We start from the raw sequence: 16,492 nt of genomic DNA, 5'->3' as shown, positions 1-16,492 counted from the left end.
AGCCGCGATTCGAGGCTTGTGTTGTTAACGCGAAAATCACGTGACTAATGACAAACGAGGCCTCGGTTTGTGTGGATACGTCATCGGTTCGCTCTGAGTGTCGCTTCCGGATAAAAGGCGGTTCGAAACTCGCGCCTCTTTGTGGGTGTTGCAGGAGTAGTAGAAGCAGTTGTAGTGTCAGAGAGTCAGAGAGTTAGATAACTATCATTGTCATTGCGTTGTGTCATATGTGAGGGCTGTATATTATTACATTATCAGGTTAGAATAGTTAGTATAGCAGGCCTAGCTATATTATAGTCTTGCTATATTAATTAGATAAGATTATTTGGATTGCTCTGGATTTTTGCATCTGGACTGGACTGTTTTTTTTTATTTGGATTGCCCTTTTGGATTTGTTTGCTCTTTGTGACTCTTCCTTCTTCCTGGTAATGGAGCCAGCAAGAAAGAGGGAATCCTCCCCTGTCTGGGCTCAACTGAAGCATCAGTGTCCTCATTTGTACCACTGCCATTTTTACGTTCCCCTGCATCCTCTGTTCCTTGTGAAAGGAACTTTTCCCAGGCTAGAGAGATTTTGTCCAAGAAGAGGAATCGTCTAAACCCCAACACACTTGAAATAATTCTGTTTCTCAATAAAAAATCTATTGTAATCCTTCCTTCTGGACTATTCTGTTGCAGTTTACTTTAATCTGTTATCTATAATCTGCTAAATGAATAAATGTACTTTATTACACTCCCTCTAACATAGAGGACAACTGCACAACACAGTGTCACTGTTGTTGTTCATACTGTCACTATCCAAACAAGTTATGAATAATTAATTAACTGTGTGTGTGACTCTGCACAAGTAAATTCAGACAGAGAAAGATACATATTTTATATTATACACAGTAATGGACAAATGTCGGATCATGTCTTTTTATTATTGCAAATGAAAGGTTACAGACATCAACAGTGAGTACAAAATAAATAAATATTTTTATTTATAAAATATACATTAAAATATAAATATACAAATAAATATAAATATCTATTTGTATATTTACATTACAAATAAATATTTTTATTTATAAAAGTATTTTTATAAAAAAAAAAAATTATAATTTTTTTTTTTATAAAATTAGGGAGGGAGGGAGGGAGGGAGGGAGACACTGGTTCAGAATGAATTAATTTGTCTGCTATTTCTTTACACAGTAGCTAGGTGTCACTAGTGAGCAATGCTGAATGAAGCTTCGAGTAATGAACCTTTGGCTGAAGCAATGGACTGCGAGGTCTCAGTGGTTCAGGAAGCCTCATTTTGCCATCACTAACGGTCACCATTTTGTGAAATAGGCAAGAGAGTAATCCAGGGAACAGGGCAAGATATCCAAAACCAAGAGACAAGAAAACCAGGAGAATGCTCAGAAATGCAGTGTAACTGTGAATGTTGAGTGAATGAGTGAATGAATGAACATGGTATAAATAGACTGAGACTAACAGGATAATGAGACACAGGTGAATGCAATCAGTGAATGAGGTACAGGTGAATGTGATCAGTGATAAGTGATGATGAGTCCGGGCAGTGAGTTATGGGAAATGTAGTTTGTGAGTGATAATAGTCTTATGTGGAGTGCCCTCTGGTGGCTCTCAAGGGCACTCCAGCTGGTGACCGTTACAGTAGTAGTGTCAGAGAGTTAGATAACTATCATTGTCATTATTGTGTCATATATGTGATAGGGCTTTATATTATTACATTATCAGTTTAGAATAGTTATAGTATATTGTTAGTATTAATTATAGTACAGGGATGCAAACACATGTATGGTCAAAAAAGAGAGAGGTTATCGAAGCCCTCGCCCCGCGGCAAATATCCAGATACTTACATAATTGTGATGAATTTAATCCTTTGTAAGTTATCATTTTGCGGTTTAAGATTACAGTTAACACCTTTAAATATTACATAAATGTATTATGTATTTTTATTAAACTTAGTGAGTGTATAAATCAGCAGCAAAAAGTAATTCTTGAAAAAATCTAAACATGTTAATAAAAACAAATTACTATTAGTACTCTTATAAAATTCAATCAGGCAATCATACATTTCACAATTTTATATTTATATATGAATGTCAAGTATTCAGAAGTGTAGGCTATATAGCCTACACTACACATAAATAATATAGGCTACAATTAAATTATGCTTATTTTAAATGTATTGTGCAGGCTAGGTATAAAAATATAGGCTTTTAATAATCTTTCAGTGCGCAAAACCATGATAATATGAAACGCTTCAAAACAGAGCGCACAAAGTGCGTATGCGCATCGCGGGTGCAGAATAATGTGCTCAAAGCAACATGGAGTCACAGTGTGCAGCACAAGTGCGCATTTAAAAGCTCACGGCACAAAGCGAAGAAATGTCGAGCGCACAAATCCTAATGTATATCTGGTTGAGAATGAATTAATTTGTCTGCTATTTCTTTACACAGTAGCTAGGTGTCACTAGTGAGCAATGCTGAATGAAGCTTCGAGTAATGAACCTTTGGGTGAAGCAATGGGCTGAGAGGTCTCAGTGGTTCAGGAAGCCTCATTTTGCCATCACTAGACAGGAGGACACAGGAGGAACAGACTGGTCACAGATGATAGTAGGCTGAAGACAGACAACAAAAGTTCATGTATTCAGATGAGTCACAGTATATAAGAGCAAGGAGAGTCGGGTGTATCCAGACAATGAGTGAAGGGATGTGTGGGTTTTTATGTGGTGGTGGTGATGAGCGGGTGCAGGTGTGGTGAGTCAGTACTCTGGTGATAACGAGCGGATGGGCGGAGTCGGGTGATTGGGCGCTGATGGTGTGGCAGGTGTTACTGATGACTCCGTGACACCCACTGAGCCAACAGTGTGCTGTGTAGTGTTGTCAAAGACCCGGTACTTCGGTACTAAACATTTTTTAAACGTCACGGTACCAGGTTTTCTCAAACCCGGTACTTGATGCGCGTGCAGTTGCGTCCTCTAAGCGCTGAGACATGGCGACCGGCGGTGCTGCTGATGTGGTGGCTGTAAATCCACTTGTTGATAAGAAAGGAGGAAAGAGACACATATGGAAATATTTTGGATTAGGCTAATGTCACGTTGCCATAAGTGGCCGTTCACATAGCGCACTTTTTGCTCGTGCAGATTCGTTATTCCAAATGTAGGCGTGCGGCATTTTCCAGGCGCGCCTATGTTCATGGTTGCATAGCAACGACAGACGCCACGGGAGAGCAAGCGCTTGTGGAAAGGAGAAACTTGTCGATCTCCGAATGCAACGTAACATGAGGAGAGTAAAGATGGAAAGCTCTTAAAGATTAGTTTCATATAAATTCACGGATAATTTGTTGTTTTGTCGTTAGTGAAAATCAATATTGACCTTGTATTTGAAAAAGGATCCTCATATAAGAAACAATACAAAAATTCAGAGTCAGTTCGCATTCGGAGATCGACTATTTTTGAAACGGTGCGAACTGCGCTCTCCATATTGACGAGGAAGTATCAGCAAAGAATGAACTGATTTCTAGCCCTTTGGTACCGAAATTGGTATCGAGAACCGTGGATTTTCACTGGTATTGGTACCGAATACAGAAATTTTGGTACCGTGACAACACTAGTGCTGTGTAAAAAAAGATAGCAAATATACACTGATCAATCAAGGTAGTGTTTTGAACCTTTTTGGTAAAGTGATATAAAGTTTTTATTTTATTTTTTTACTTTTATTATTTTAATTGGACATATTTTTAATGCTTTCTCACTATTTATTTCACTTCTCTTTTCAGTATGTTTATTGCCTGAATGCTGACACGCTGTTTTCCATAGATGTCTTCAATTCAATTGAAGAAATGAAAACTGTTGCACCAGGTTTATCGAGACAAGGTTTTTTGCGGATGTTGGAGAGGAGGACCTGTCTCTTTGGAAGGGTAAGATCAGTGTGGATCAAAGTTTCCTCAAATAGAGATGGGAGAATATTAGTGTAGCTATTTAATTTTACTCTTTACTAATCGAATGTACAGGCTTGGAAAATTCATGGAGACGTATTTCAAAGAAGCTTTATGGTATACACATTCTGTCAGTACCAGTGTGAAAAATGGCCAGTGTAGAGCACTTCACCTGCCCGGCATGTACACCCAACATGCTTGCTCTTTGTGCAGACGGCAACAGAAAAGTGTACCGATTTCGGCAGTCAAAAATAGAGCCCTGCATTTCAGCCCGAGCCCGATGGGCCCCAACTTATTTACGCCCCTAGGGCTGGGCTTCGGGCCAATTTTCACGTCATAGTTCACATGCGGGCCGGGCCTCGGGGCTTTTTTGGGGTTATCCTTCTTTTTATATTTTTAGACATTAATAAATAAAAAAAAAGAGAAGTTGACGTCGAAGATAGAAAAACAAACATAGAAAGACATTTCATAACCTCATAACTTTCATAATCTTACACTGACATATGACTGACATGAAAGTCTCACGCACGCACACAGAAGGTTTCCCATCAGCGACCCACGATTCACCTCATGTGCAAATAATGGAGAATATTAAGAGAAAAATCGCATATGGCCAACTTAAAATGCAGCGGGAAGAGTGATAGAAGAGAGGAGGACTGGGTTAAATCTCCTGTGGATGCTATTCTTTTTCCACGATGCTCTCTAAGAGACTGTTCTAACTTTTCGTTTGATTGGGCTTTATATTCGTTTAACTGTTGGAAACTACTGATGTTTTTCGTTTGATTGGACTTTATTTTCGTTTAACTGTTGGAAACTACTGGAAAAAAGAATGGCCATGGTCTGTGGTGCATTTTTGAGGTAAGATAACCGGCAAGTTTGTTTATAATTTATTTAATTTAATTTGTTTAGATTGTAGGCTGTTGCTCATTTCGTTTGCGAGCGCTGTGCGAGCAGCCTGAGCCTGCCTCAGTATTTCAAAAATGTTGTTTTACTCACTGTGGTTTATTAAACTTACTGTCTGTGTGATATGCTTGAAGTGTTTTAGGCTAGATCTATGGATTTCATTGTAGCCAAGTAAAGTATTAGCGTTGATTTGAGAGGCTAAACTGATCACGTTTTACTCGCTGTCGGCTCGGCTGCTTGGTCGTCATTTTTATTTTTTTTTAATGCTCCAAACATTTGTCTAAATTAACTTAATAAAGAAATGAAAAGAAACATAACTAACAAAATTGACCTATATTAATGGCTGCAAATAGGGCAGGCTGCCGCTGTGTAAAAAAAAAAAAAAAAAAACGGGCTCAGGTCGGACTCGGGCTGATAATTCTGATGAGCTTTTGGACGCGGGTCGGGCTAGGGCCAGGGCCGGGCTCGGGCCTAGATTTGAGGCCCGTGCAGGGCTCTAGTCAAAAAGGGTTAGTTGTTTTAAACTTGTAGTCGTTTTACTTAATGTAAAATTAACAGAACATATAATGTCTGACACTGAACATATATTTTTTCTTATTCTATCAAGGTCAGAGGAACCCTATTTTGATGGCACCTTCATTGCCAAAGACACTGATGTACACCATTTTGTTGATGAGATCAGGAGTAAAATGAAAAGTGTTAGTAAAATATGTACTTTTTTTCACCTTTGATTTAAATCCAAAATTTGCAATGTATGATTGTTGTTTTATTAAATAGATAATGTATCCCTAGTTGGTGTAAGTGTTGTACCCCTGAAAAGGGAAAGAAGATTAATATGGGGGTAAATTGATGCCAAAACTATTGAAAATGGACAGACTAAAAGTCACAAATAGATATTACAACTTGTAAACACAAAACACAATCTACAAATAGATAAAAAATCCACAAACAAAGTCCTCATGATCCGCAAATGTAAAACAAGATCTACAAATAGATACAAAGTCCTCAAACAAACTCTTTGTGATCCACAAATATAAAGCATGATCTACAAAAAGATTTTTAAAAAAATCCACAAATAAACACATCCTGATTCACAAATAGAAATCAGTGACTTGAACTTGAAAACCAGAATTTGAATGAATGTAAAGTGACTTGTTTGCAGGTGAAGATCATGTTCTGTTTGTAGATTGTGTCACATTTGTTTTCAGAATTTTGACACTATTGTTCCACTGTTGTGACAAAATAATGCCATAATCATTGAAAATGAAGAGAATGAGTCAAAAATGCATTTTACAATTCGTAAACACAAAACAAGATCTACAAATAAATTTCTCCAAATCTGCAAACAAACTCCTCATAATCTGCAAATGTAAAACAAGATCTACAAATAGATAAAAAAAATCCACAAACAGACTCTTCATGACATACAAATATAAAATGCGATCTACAAATAGATTTAAAATCCGCAAACAAACTCTTTATGATTCACAAATAGAAATCAGTGACGTGTACTTGACAACCAGAATTTGAATGAATGCAGTGATTTGTCTGCGCATGAGGGTCATTATTTGTTTGTAGATTGTGTTGCATTTGTTTTCAGAATTTTGGCACAACTGTTTCGCTGTTTTTTCCCCATTAAAAAAATCTACAAATGCCCTCCTCACAATTTGCAAACAAACACAGTCTAACTTGTATTTTCAAACCACTGTAAAAAGACATTCTTACACATTCTGTGCAAAGCTCAGCATGCAAGTGTTGAATCTGTGTTTGCAGATCACAGGGCACTCACAGATCCCTCTGCACACGTCTACAGATCTTTTTGCCACTATCTTTCCGCAGAGTGTGTGACTATGATCCACACGTGTAGTCAGCCAATCAGGGGTATTGCTTCAATGTGATGCCACGCCCCCTCAATAAGCCCTTTTCAAAATAAGAGCTGACACTTCTCGAATGGGTGGGCTGGGCTCACTGCCATTTACCGTTGCCGGTGTCACAGCGCTGACAGGCGGCAAGACCCTCTGCAGACAGAGCCTGGGCAGCGCTGGGGAAGGACGGACTGACCGACGCTCACAAGATGGGTTGTCAGGTAAGCGGTCGCTCGGCTAAGTAGCTGTGTGACATTTAAAGAATAACTTTATTGCACCCCAGTACGTTAACGTTATGCACTATCATTAAAACTGCCCAGAAACCGGCTCACCAACAGCCTGGCGCTTCCAACTGCATCCACCTGCTTTGAGCGCTTGCGCCTTCCAAGCCACTACCACACTTATACTGCTCTGAAGGCAGACATGATGCTGTGTCTCCGATCCGTGGACAGCGGATTTGGGCTTGTTTAATGTGATCTAGCTTATACAGCAGTGTTCAGGATGTCATAGTTTATTTTTTTATATAGTTTAAATTTTAGTTTTGTACCCAGACATTGTACTCCCTTATATTAGTTATTGTACAGACATTTTCCAAGTAAAATATTTTCCAGGGCGAGTTTCAATGTATAAAACCTGGTCAGAGATTTTGACAATTTCTGTCCTAAAATGTTTCAAAACATAAAACATGTTACTGTTATGGTTGCGGTCCAAGAGACCTTGCCTGAGGCATTGAAATGTTACCATCTTAAATCCAGATGTTGGCGTTATTATACTTGGAGAAAATGTGAGTATAGAGTTATTGATCTGGTCACTGTTAATGGTTGGTTACTATAATAATCTGTGTCGATGTATCAATAAAACTAACTGAAAAAACTTTCCTTGCATTGAGTTTGCAATTAATGTATCTTCTTGATGTATACAAACAAGTAGTACCACAATGAATACATCAATTATGTTAAAGTATAACACTTAGCTAGCACAGTCATTTGCAATATTTAAGTGTCGATACATTGAAGTGGTTCTTGTTGCTGCAGAATTGCACTGAATGCTGCTGACTCTGCGCTGACCTTCCAAACGTGTAGGAAAAAACTACGGGGGGCGCGAAAAACGCGAATGGCAGTAGACAAGGTGATAAGACAAGTTTATTTCATTTATTTATTTTCTTTCTTTCTTTCTTTCATGTTCGTTGCCCATATTTGTGAGAGACGATGAAACAAGATGGACGTCCCATACAATATGCACACCTCATATCAAACCATTTTACTGCAGCATTTTGGAGATATGCTACTTTAATTGACTTCAGAGGTGTATAAAGACCTAATTTCTAATAAGTAGAAAAAATAATGGTCAGGTTTAATACAGGACGTCCACGTCCCATATAGTATACAAACCTCATATCAAACCATTTTACTATAGCATTTTGGAGATATGTCACATTAATCGACTTAAGAGCTGTATAAATACATAATTTGTAATAAGTAGGCAACTCAAATCAGCACTAAATAAACAGAATTACACCTTAAATACACAAATATCAAACAAACTCGAGCGCTGAGCATCCTGAGCGCGCGCATTTCTGAACTAACCATTTCAAACACACAATCAATATAATACTCGCGTCTGCATACTCTTAAACATATTATAACATCATATCAAAGTATTTTAACTAATCATTATACTTAATACCTGAAAAGGGGAAGAAGATTAAAATCCCAGAAAACTCGCACTGGCTGTTTCTCCACTGCAAGCTTTATGTAGAATGGAGAAATCCCGCGAGCTCTCCCCCTAGTGTTCATGCAGACCAGAACAATCGATCGTCCAACTTATCGTGCCAATTAACTGATCACAGATAAACTCAGAATAACTATAAACTATTTATATTTTATAGACTTTTCTACATATTCAAAATAGTGAATATATATTACAGTGTACACAGACTTATGCATTTTTAAAATACTCATGTTCCTTTTCAATCTGTCACATAAGCTTATACACTTCGTTTGTTACAAGCACTTAGAGCAGGGTGCACTCTTTCAAGCAATCTTGTGTTGAGGTTTGAAATTAGATATGGTATGTGTGGTTGCATCCAAAGTGGCTAGTTTAGTCATTCAGTAATAGCAGATAGTGACTATGCATGCAGTTTGTCACCCTGCCTTTCAACTAGTTTGTGTAGCTATAGAGTAGAGAAAGTGGAAGATGCATTTTCTGAAGCTCCTCTTAAGTAGTAGTTTGAAAGTAAACCTTTATTGTCACCGATCATTACAAAGATGTCAGTTGGTGTGATGTAAACTGACTCATCCTGATAGATGAAGAAACTAGTTAGAAAAAATAGCAACTTTCAGTTTTAGCCAGAATTATTGTGTCATGCAGACTGCCGGCAGAGGGATCTATGGAGCCAGTCAGGGGTCTGCTGCATGTGAAACAGCCAGAAGAGCAAGCAAACTGGATGAAACTGGCCTTTCCAGTGATGTGTTTGGTTTAATCATATGACAAAATAAAAAAATTCACTCTGCCCACTCAGCCCTTGTGTCATGCATGCATTTCAAAGAGACATGAAGTGGTCTAATGTATAAATGTTAATTAAAATGTATTTGTTAGTCACAGTAGCCAAATTCATTAATTGAAATGTTTATTTTGACTTATTTGAATCACAGATGTCACTGTAGGCCTCTTGGAACGTTTCTTTTTCACAAACCCTAACCTAATAAAAAAGCATTTCAGAGTGATCTCAAATTAAAGGTGTTCATGAATATGAATTAAAATACAGAGGTGAGTTACATTAAAAATCATTTTAGATATCCAGTCATTGACAAAATACAAAAATACAGCAACTTAATAAAATTATTACAAAAAAAAGGTCTTCTACTTCAAAATAAAATCTGTTACTTCCATTCCCTGGTTGTCTCTCCTTCCTCCCTTACAGCGGCAACCTTCTGGGGGCCATGTCCCTGTAGATGTTTATTACTTCACTGTGGTTTACAGGAATGTCTTTCTCAATAGCCAGGAGGAGGAGATCAGAAAGCCTCTCTTCGGTGCATAGGCTTCTGAGTGTGTCTTTGAGCTTGGAAAATGACCTCTCCACTGTTGCTGTTGACACTGGAATTCTAAATTCTAAATTTCAGGGGGAAAGACTTTTGATGTAAGTCATTAACTGGGGACGTTCTGTATGCAAATTAGGCGTCAACTAGTTAAAATGCACACATTTGCATCTAATTGACAGGGCAATGCAGGTAAATAGTAGGGGTGTAAATCGGACAGTTCATCACGATACGATACGATATCGATTCTCTCAGCCAGCGATACGATATTTTCCGATACTTCAAAAAATTCCACGATACGATTCGATTCGATTCGATTCAGGGCTATATCGATCGATTAATCGATATTTAGATATTATGTTCACACAACCAGTTACGTTTTTATTAACTCACAAATGCAATCAAAATATATAACATGAACGTTTAATTAAACTCTTTGAAAATTGCACACCCTCTCCCAATTGGGACATTTATAACAGAAGTGGTCATTTGCAAGTACTCCGTTCTTGTTCATTTTCACAAATCATGTTTTTTATTATTATTGTGCATCCAAGTAATATCAATCAAACTGCAGCTGGGTTGTTTTGATTAATAATAATAATAACTTTAATTAAAGTTAATTGAAAGTATGCTTTAATATGTTAAAAGTTTTTTTTTTTTTTTTCAGAGCAGATACATTCACATTTCATCTTTCTGAGTCAAACAAAACCAAGTAATTGCTATGATAAATAATACAACACTCGGTTAATCTTCATAACGTTAATCTCCTCAGATGACATAGACACCTAACAAACTTTGTTGTTGTGATAACGTACACGCAGTACAGAGAGCTTTTCCCTCACCACTAAACGAGCTGCTTTAGTAAGGTTCCGTGAAAATGTTTCAGGTTTTATTTTCCTTTTACGCCCTGAAGAAGATATCACGAGTTCATTGAAATTATCCATCCTCGATCACTTTTAGTCAGCATTGACGAAACTCCTCTTAGCCAGCGCGTCTTTTCAAAGTGACATCTGACTTCAGGTCAGATGTCACTTTGAAAAGACGCGCTGGCTAAGAGGAGTTTCGCGTCTTTTCAAAGTGACATCTGACCTGAATACTGCGCGCTGAGTCGCTAAAACGGACTTATCGTTTAGTTTAGTCAGTCTTGTCAGGCGTCTTTTTCAGATGAGGAGATTAACGTTACACATCGGCAGGCGGTTGGTGAGTAAACGAAAATGTGCGCTTTGGCGGAAGGATGTTACGTGAGAATGATGAGAGTGTCAAAATAAAGGTGTATATCGATATTTTAAGTGTGGAATCGATGCATCGTATCGTTAGACGTTATATCGATGCATCGATCCATATCGATGTATCGTTACACCCCTAGTAAATAGGATAAACAAAATAACTAAAGCTGTTGCTGCTATTTTGTTAACTTTACTGAAAAAATCACTGCAAAAATGATTGATAAAATACACACACACACACAATACCCAGTCGTTAGTAATTATAATGCAGACAAAAGAAAAGCATATTTAGAGCCATAACCAGGCCGGAGAGGTGTGAATGTGTGCAGGGGAGACTGAGACTGAATGGGGCTCGTTTGCACCACAAAACAATAGAGACAATAGACTGAATAGATGTTTAGAAGATGAAAATAAACATCAGTTGCATTTTAGACTCTAATCAAAATAAAGTCATATGACATGATCTTGAAAAACATTTAAGTAAATACAGAGTTTTAGACTTATCTTCAAATTTTAAATATAACATGGTCAGACATGTGGCTTTAGCTGCAGTGCATTTCTATATTGATACAGTGCCAACTTAAATTTTATTTTCATGAAGATGTTTCATAAAAATAAATGTCTAATAACTTTACAAAACTTTAAAGCTATTTATAACTATTTTTTTTATTATGACAATAATTAATTCTACATTTACAATAAACTGCTAGGTGTCAGCTTTCAAATGAGATCATACTTGTGCTTTTAGTACAAAGGGTTCATGAACTGTATCTGTTTCAGTTTGGGTATGCTATTTCTGGGGATTTTTCAAAAGTGGCGTTGCAGCTTAACAGGTTAATACTATTATCTTTTGATACTATTATTTCTTTGATACTATGTATTTTATTATAGAACCAACGGTCAATGTAACTTCAACTATACCATGTTTGGTCTCTATAAACTCCAATCTTCATCCCCCATTTGTTAATTTACATTACATTTTGCTAACTTTGTGACGCATTAGTATTATAAAAATCTTGAAGATTATTTTCTTAAACCCCCAATGAAATTACATATTCAAATGCCCTGCTAGAGCACAATGGGTCGTAAAATTTCCCTCCAAAGGGAAATCTTCTTATTGGCTCACACACCTCCAAAGGGTGTGACATCTTCACGCTTTAAAAATCACTGATCACAAGATCAGCTCTCTTACTCTCTTCTGGAATCCTGATGTGAAGATGATGCTTAACTAGAAGTTTCTAAGGACCCCCAAGCTTGTACCAGGCTGCGGCCTTGTCTTTCCATTCACCAAAGATCCTCTGACTACCACTGGTTCTCTCTCATCAAGACCACATCAGCAAAGATCAACTGGAGCCTCAACAAATTGCATCAGGACAGTTTAATTCAAATGGGTGAGACATGCAAGTATCAAACTTAGTCTCATTATTTGATACATTAAGTATCCTTACCCCTTTAAAGGAAGGGTGTGTTAGAACTTGCTCAAGGCTGTTGATCTGCTGAATTTCAAACAATGCTATAACTTCTTGCTTTCTTGTATTCTGCTTCAGCTCTCTTTCCCTTGGTAAACTGTATGTATGTGTATGTTAGAGTAGTTTACGTGCTCAGTCTAGTTAATAAAGTCTCGTTCATGTCATACGAGTTGTTGTACGTATCTCAAGCTCATATCTGGAGTCCTTAATCATAGATCTTGACTACTTGCTCTTAGTAGTACTGTAAATTAATTTGCCCCGGAAATGTACATTTCTTAGAATTAATAAACAATTAACACTGAGTGTTCACGGCACAAACAGGTGAATTGATTGTAATTGATTAATTTACAACATTAAGTTAATTATATTAACTGATCCAAATATTCATAATCAATTATAACAAGTTATTATTGATTATTAATATTTCATAGAGTGACTTATGGCTGTAAGTCATTGTCTTCAAATGCAATTGAAGTTAGAAAGGTTTATACCAATGTTGCATGTAACTTTAGAGACTAACTAAATAAGCGAATATCGAAAGTCCAACGTCAAACCAACTTCTTGCCAGTACAGAACGTAGCTAAACGCGGTCAACAATCGTGTTTATGACATGGCCGAACAACATACCTGTGAGGAGTAGGCAGCCAGCACACAGCAGACGGGAAGACAAAGGCTTACAACCTAAACAGTAACAGGTAAACTCAAGGTTAAACAACGCCTGCACAACGCAAAGAGCACGGATTTATCCCAGCAATTCCACATGCCTTCGGCGGCAACAAATGACGTCACACAACGGCGATGCCAAGACCCATATCTGGGCTGCGTTCCAGTCCACTTTTAGACACGAACTTGCGAACTTCCCTAAGCACTTCCCCTTGGGGGTATCCCTGCCACCATTTTGAAGTGTGTTCCACTTCGTGAAGGGAAGTTTATATGGACAGACCCTCGTTCCCTCGATTTTGACAGAGGGAGCGAGTCCACTTCAAATGTACACATCAGGTACCTCTATGTCCCACAATGCAGTATGATTGTGACGTCCCCACAAATCTCATCCAGAGCCATAGAGAGAAAGAGTTGCGACACTCTTTGATGTCGCCGCTATGGCTGTCACGTGGTTCATGTAAGCCCCAATAGTTCCAAAACATATGCTGGCTGTCATGTTCTTCTATGGGACAGACAGCAGCGATTGCATTATTGAACGGTAAATATAAAATAAAACACACACCCAAGTACTTTTTCAGCTGTTATTGCATTATTGCATTTTGTTAATGTCAGTTTTGCATTTGGAGAGGCAGGGTGACAACGAAATACTGTATATTACTTAGATAAGTTTTAGGCTATATTTTTGGATGGAAAAGCTTAGTGTTCATGTTCGCATGGGTAGTAGCACTGGCTTTAGCGGCTCTAACTTAACTTTTCCATATCATTCATCTGATGATGGACGTCTCATGATATTTATTTTAGCACAACTGGGCTGTATTAGGCTATTGATTCCCGTGATTTTGCTTATAAATTCCGATTCAGCCATTAGCCTACCTTCGTGATCACGCAAAGAGGTCTGCCGTGGCGGTCCGTTCAGAATTTGCTTAGAAGCTAGCTCACTTCTTCTGATGAAAGTGGCCACCCCCAGGACCACAACGTGAAACATGATCATGTTAAGACTAAGAATATAATTTTAAGATTAAGCCATACACATATTATCAAAACTATAACAGATTAAAAACGAATTTACGTTTTTATGTTTGGGTCTATAGGTAAGTGCAGAGTGAAGATTTTTCTCTATGGCTCTGGGTTAGTGTACAGAGTAGGCTAAGAGTAAGGGTAGCTGTAACTCAATCCAAGTAACTTAAGCAATTAACTAACAAAACACTTGTAACTTCTGTTACAGCTATTGAGACATCAATTAAGCATGGCTGATACAAATGAAGGTTTTCAAATAAAATATTTGTTATTAAACAATGACAGACAACAAAAATGTGTGCTTGTGAGTGTGTGTGAACAAGAAAAACAAAAACCAGGGGCAGGTGATCCATGAAACAGACAGGACTGGTGATGGCCATAACAATCCTAGAGGTCCAGCATTGTTCTCACAAGCCGCTTCACTCAAGACAACAAAACAAACGGTGGGATAAAGTGGGGCAAAGCAACCATAAAGAAAGGCATACAAATGAGATGGTCTGGCACAACTGGGTGCAAAACCCTTGAATCACTGCCTGACATCAGGACAATTCAGAGGAGGATAAGGGAGGTTTTTGATATGCTGAGGCTAACGGGAAGTGGTGTGAGCAAAACTGTAAAGAAAGCTGTATAAATTAGATTATGTGCTGGCACAACTAGTTACAAAACAAAAAAAGGGGGAGGTGGAGATGCAACTATAGTTCTATTGTGGCACTACAGGATATAAAACCCTCCAAGCCATGAATATGCCTCTGCCTGACATCAGGACCATTCAGAGGAGGATGCAGCATGTTAAACTGGAGCCAGGAGTGTTGAGGGAGGTGTTTGATATGCTGAGGCTGAAGGCAGATGGCATGAACGAAATGGAGAAGAAATGTGTGCTCACCTTGGATGAAATGCGTCGAGCATACCCCTAGCGTCGAGCTGCATCTGGGAACAGGGAGGCTGTTTGGGAACACAACATTACCTGGCCACAAAGGCCAGGCCACTCATGCCTTAGTGTTCATGCTGGAAATGGAAACAGGTTGGTGGAAACAGGTTGTGGCTTACCATTACAGCGGTAATTCTACTGATGGTGCAGTGTACCGGCCCATAATACTCACCATCTTGGAAGCAGCGGCGTCGATAGGGCTTCATGTGGTAAACATCACCACTGACATGGGGAGCCCCAATAGGGCAATGTGGAAGTCTTTTGGGGTGACCTATGCCAAGCCGTGGATAGTACATCCTGTGGAGCCACACCAGCACCTCTACTTCATGCCTGACCTGCCACAAGTGGTAAAGAACTTGAAGAGTGCCTTAGTCAATGGTCACGTCATCACCATACCACAAGATGTGGTGGACAAGGAGAAGCTGTCGTCCAGTCAGGTGTCTGTTGGCCCTCTGAAAGATCTGGTATCATACCAAGAGGGCATTAAAAGCTGGCACCCTAAAGCTGGCACCCAAGTTGTCTGGAGGTATCCTGGAGCCTAGCCATTTTGAAAAGATGAAGGTCAGTTCAGCGATGCATGTTTTTAGCAAGTCAACTAGTGCTGCTCTGAGGTATATGGTGGCAGAGGAGCACAGACCAGAGTCCAACCTTACCACTTCATGGTTTTTGGAGAAGGTGGACCACTGGTTTGACCTCATGTCGTCAATGTCATGTCGTCAACGACTTCTCCAGTGGTGAGCTTTCCTGTAGCTCAAACAGTAGAGCATTGGCACTAGCAACACCAAGGTCACAGGTTCGATCCCCAGGGAAAGCAAGAACCAACTGACAAAATGTAAAATGTGTACCTTGAATGCAATGTAAGTCGCTTTGGATAAAAGCGTCTGCCAAATATGTAAATGTAAATGTTGTCACGCAATGCTGTTACTGCCCTAAGTCATTTTAAGATGGAGGAGTATGATAAGGCCATCAGCTTCCTCCGCGACTCCATTCATCTGTTTCGGGGCCTGAAGATCGGTCCCAAGGGCAGCTGGAAACCAGTTCAGACAGGACTGGTGATGGCCACAACAACAATCCTGGAGGTCCAGCATGACTTGTTGAGTCAAGGGCACAAATTTGTGCTCACAAGCCGCTTCACCCAGGACTGCCTGGAAAACACTTTTTCGTCCATTCGTCTGAGGAACTCTGTCCCAACACCTGTAGAGTTCCAATATGCACTGCGGGCTGTCACCGTGGGCCAGTTCCTATCACCAGTACATACTGGCAGTTACCTGGAGGATGGATCGGACCACTTGGCAGACTTCCTGGATACGCAGAACAGCAGCTGCAGTCCTCCTGAAGTTCTGAGAGTGGAGCAGCTGGTAGACCTGACAACACCACCTGACATCACCAAAACAGAGTCCTGTGTGCTATACCACCTGGCAGGATACATTGTGAAAAGAGT

The sequence above is a fragment of the Rutilus rutilus genome, assembly GCF_951802725.1.
Source record: "Rutilus rutilus genome assembly, chromosome: 4".
NCBI lineage: Eukaryota > Metazoa > Chordata > Actinopteri > Cypriniformes > Leuciscidae > Rutilus > Rutilus rutilus.
This window is presented reverse-complemented; position numbering follows the sequence as displayed.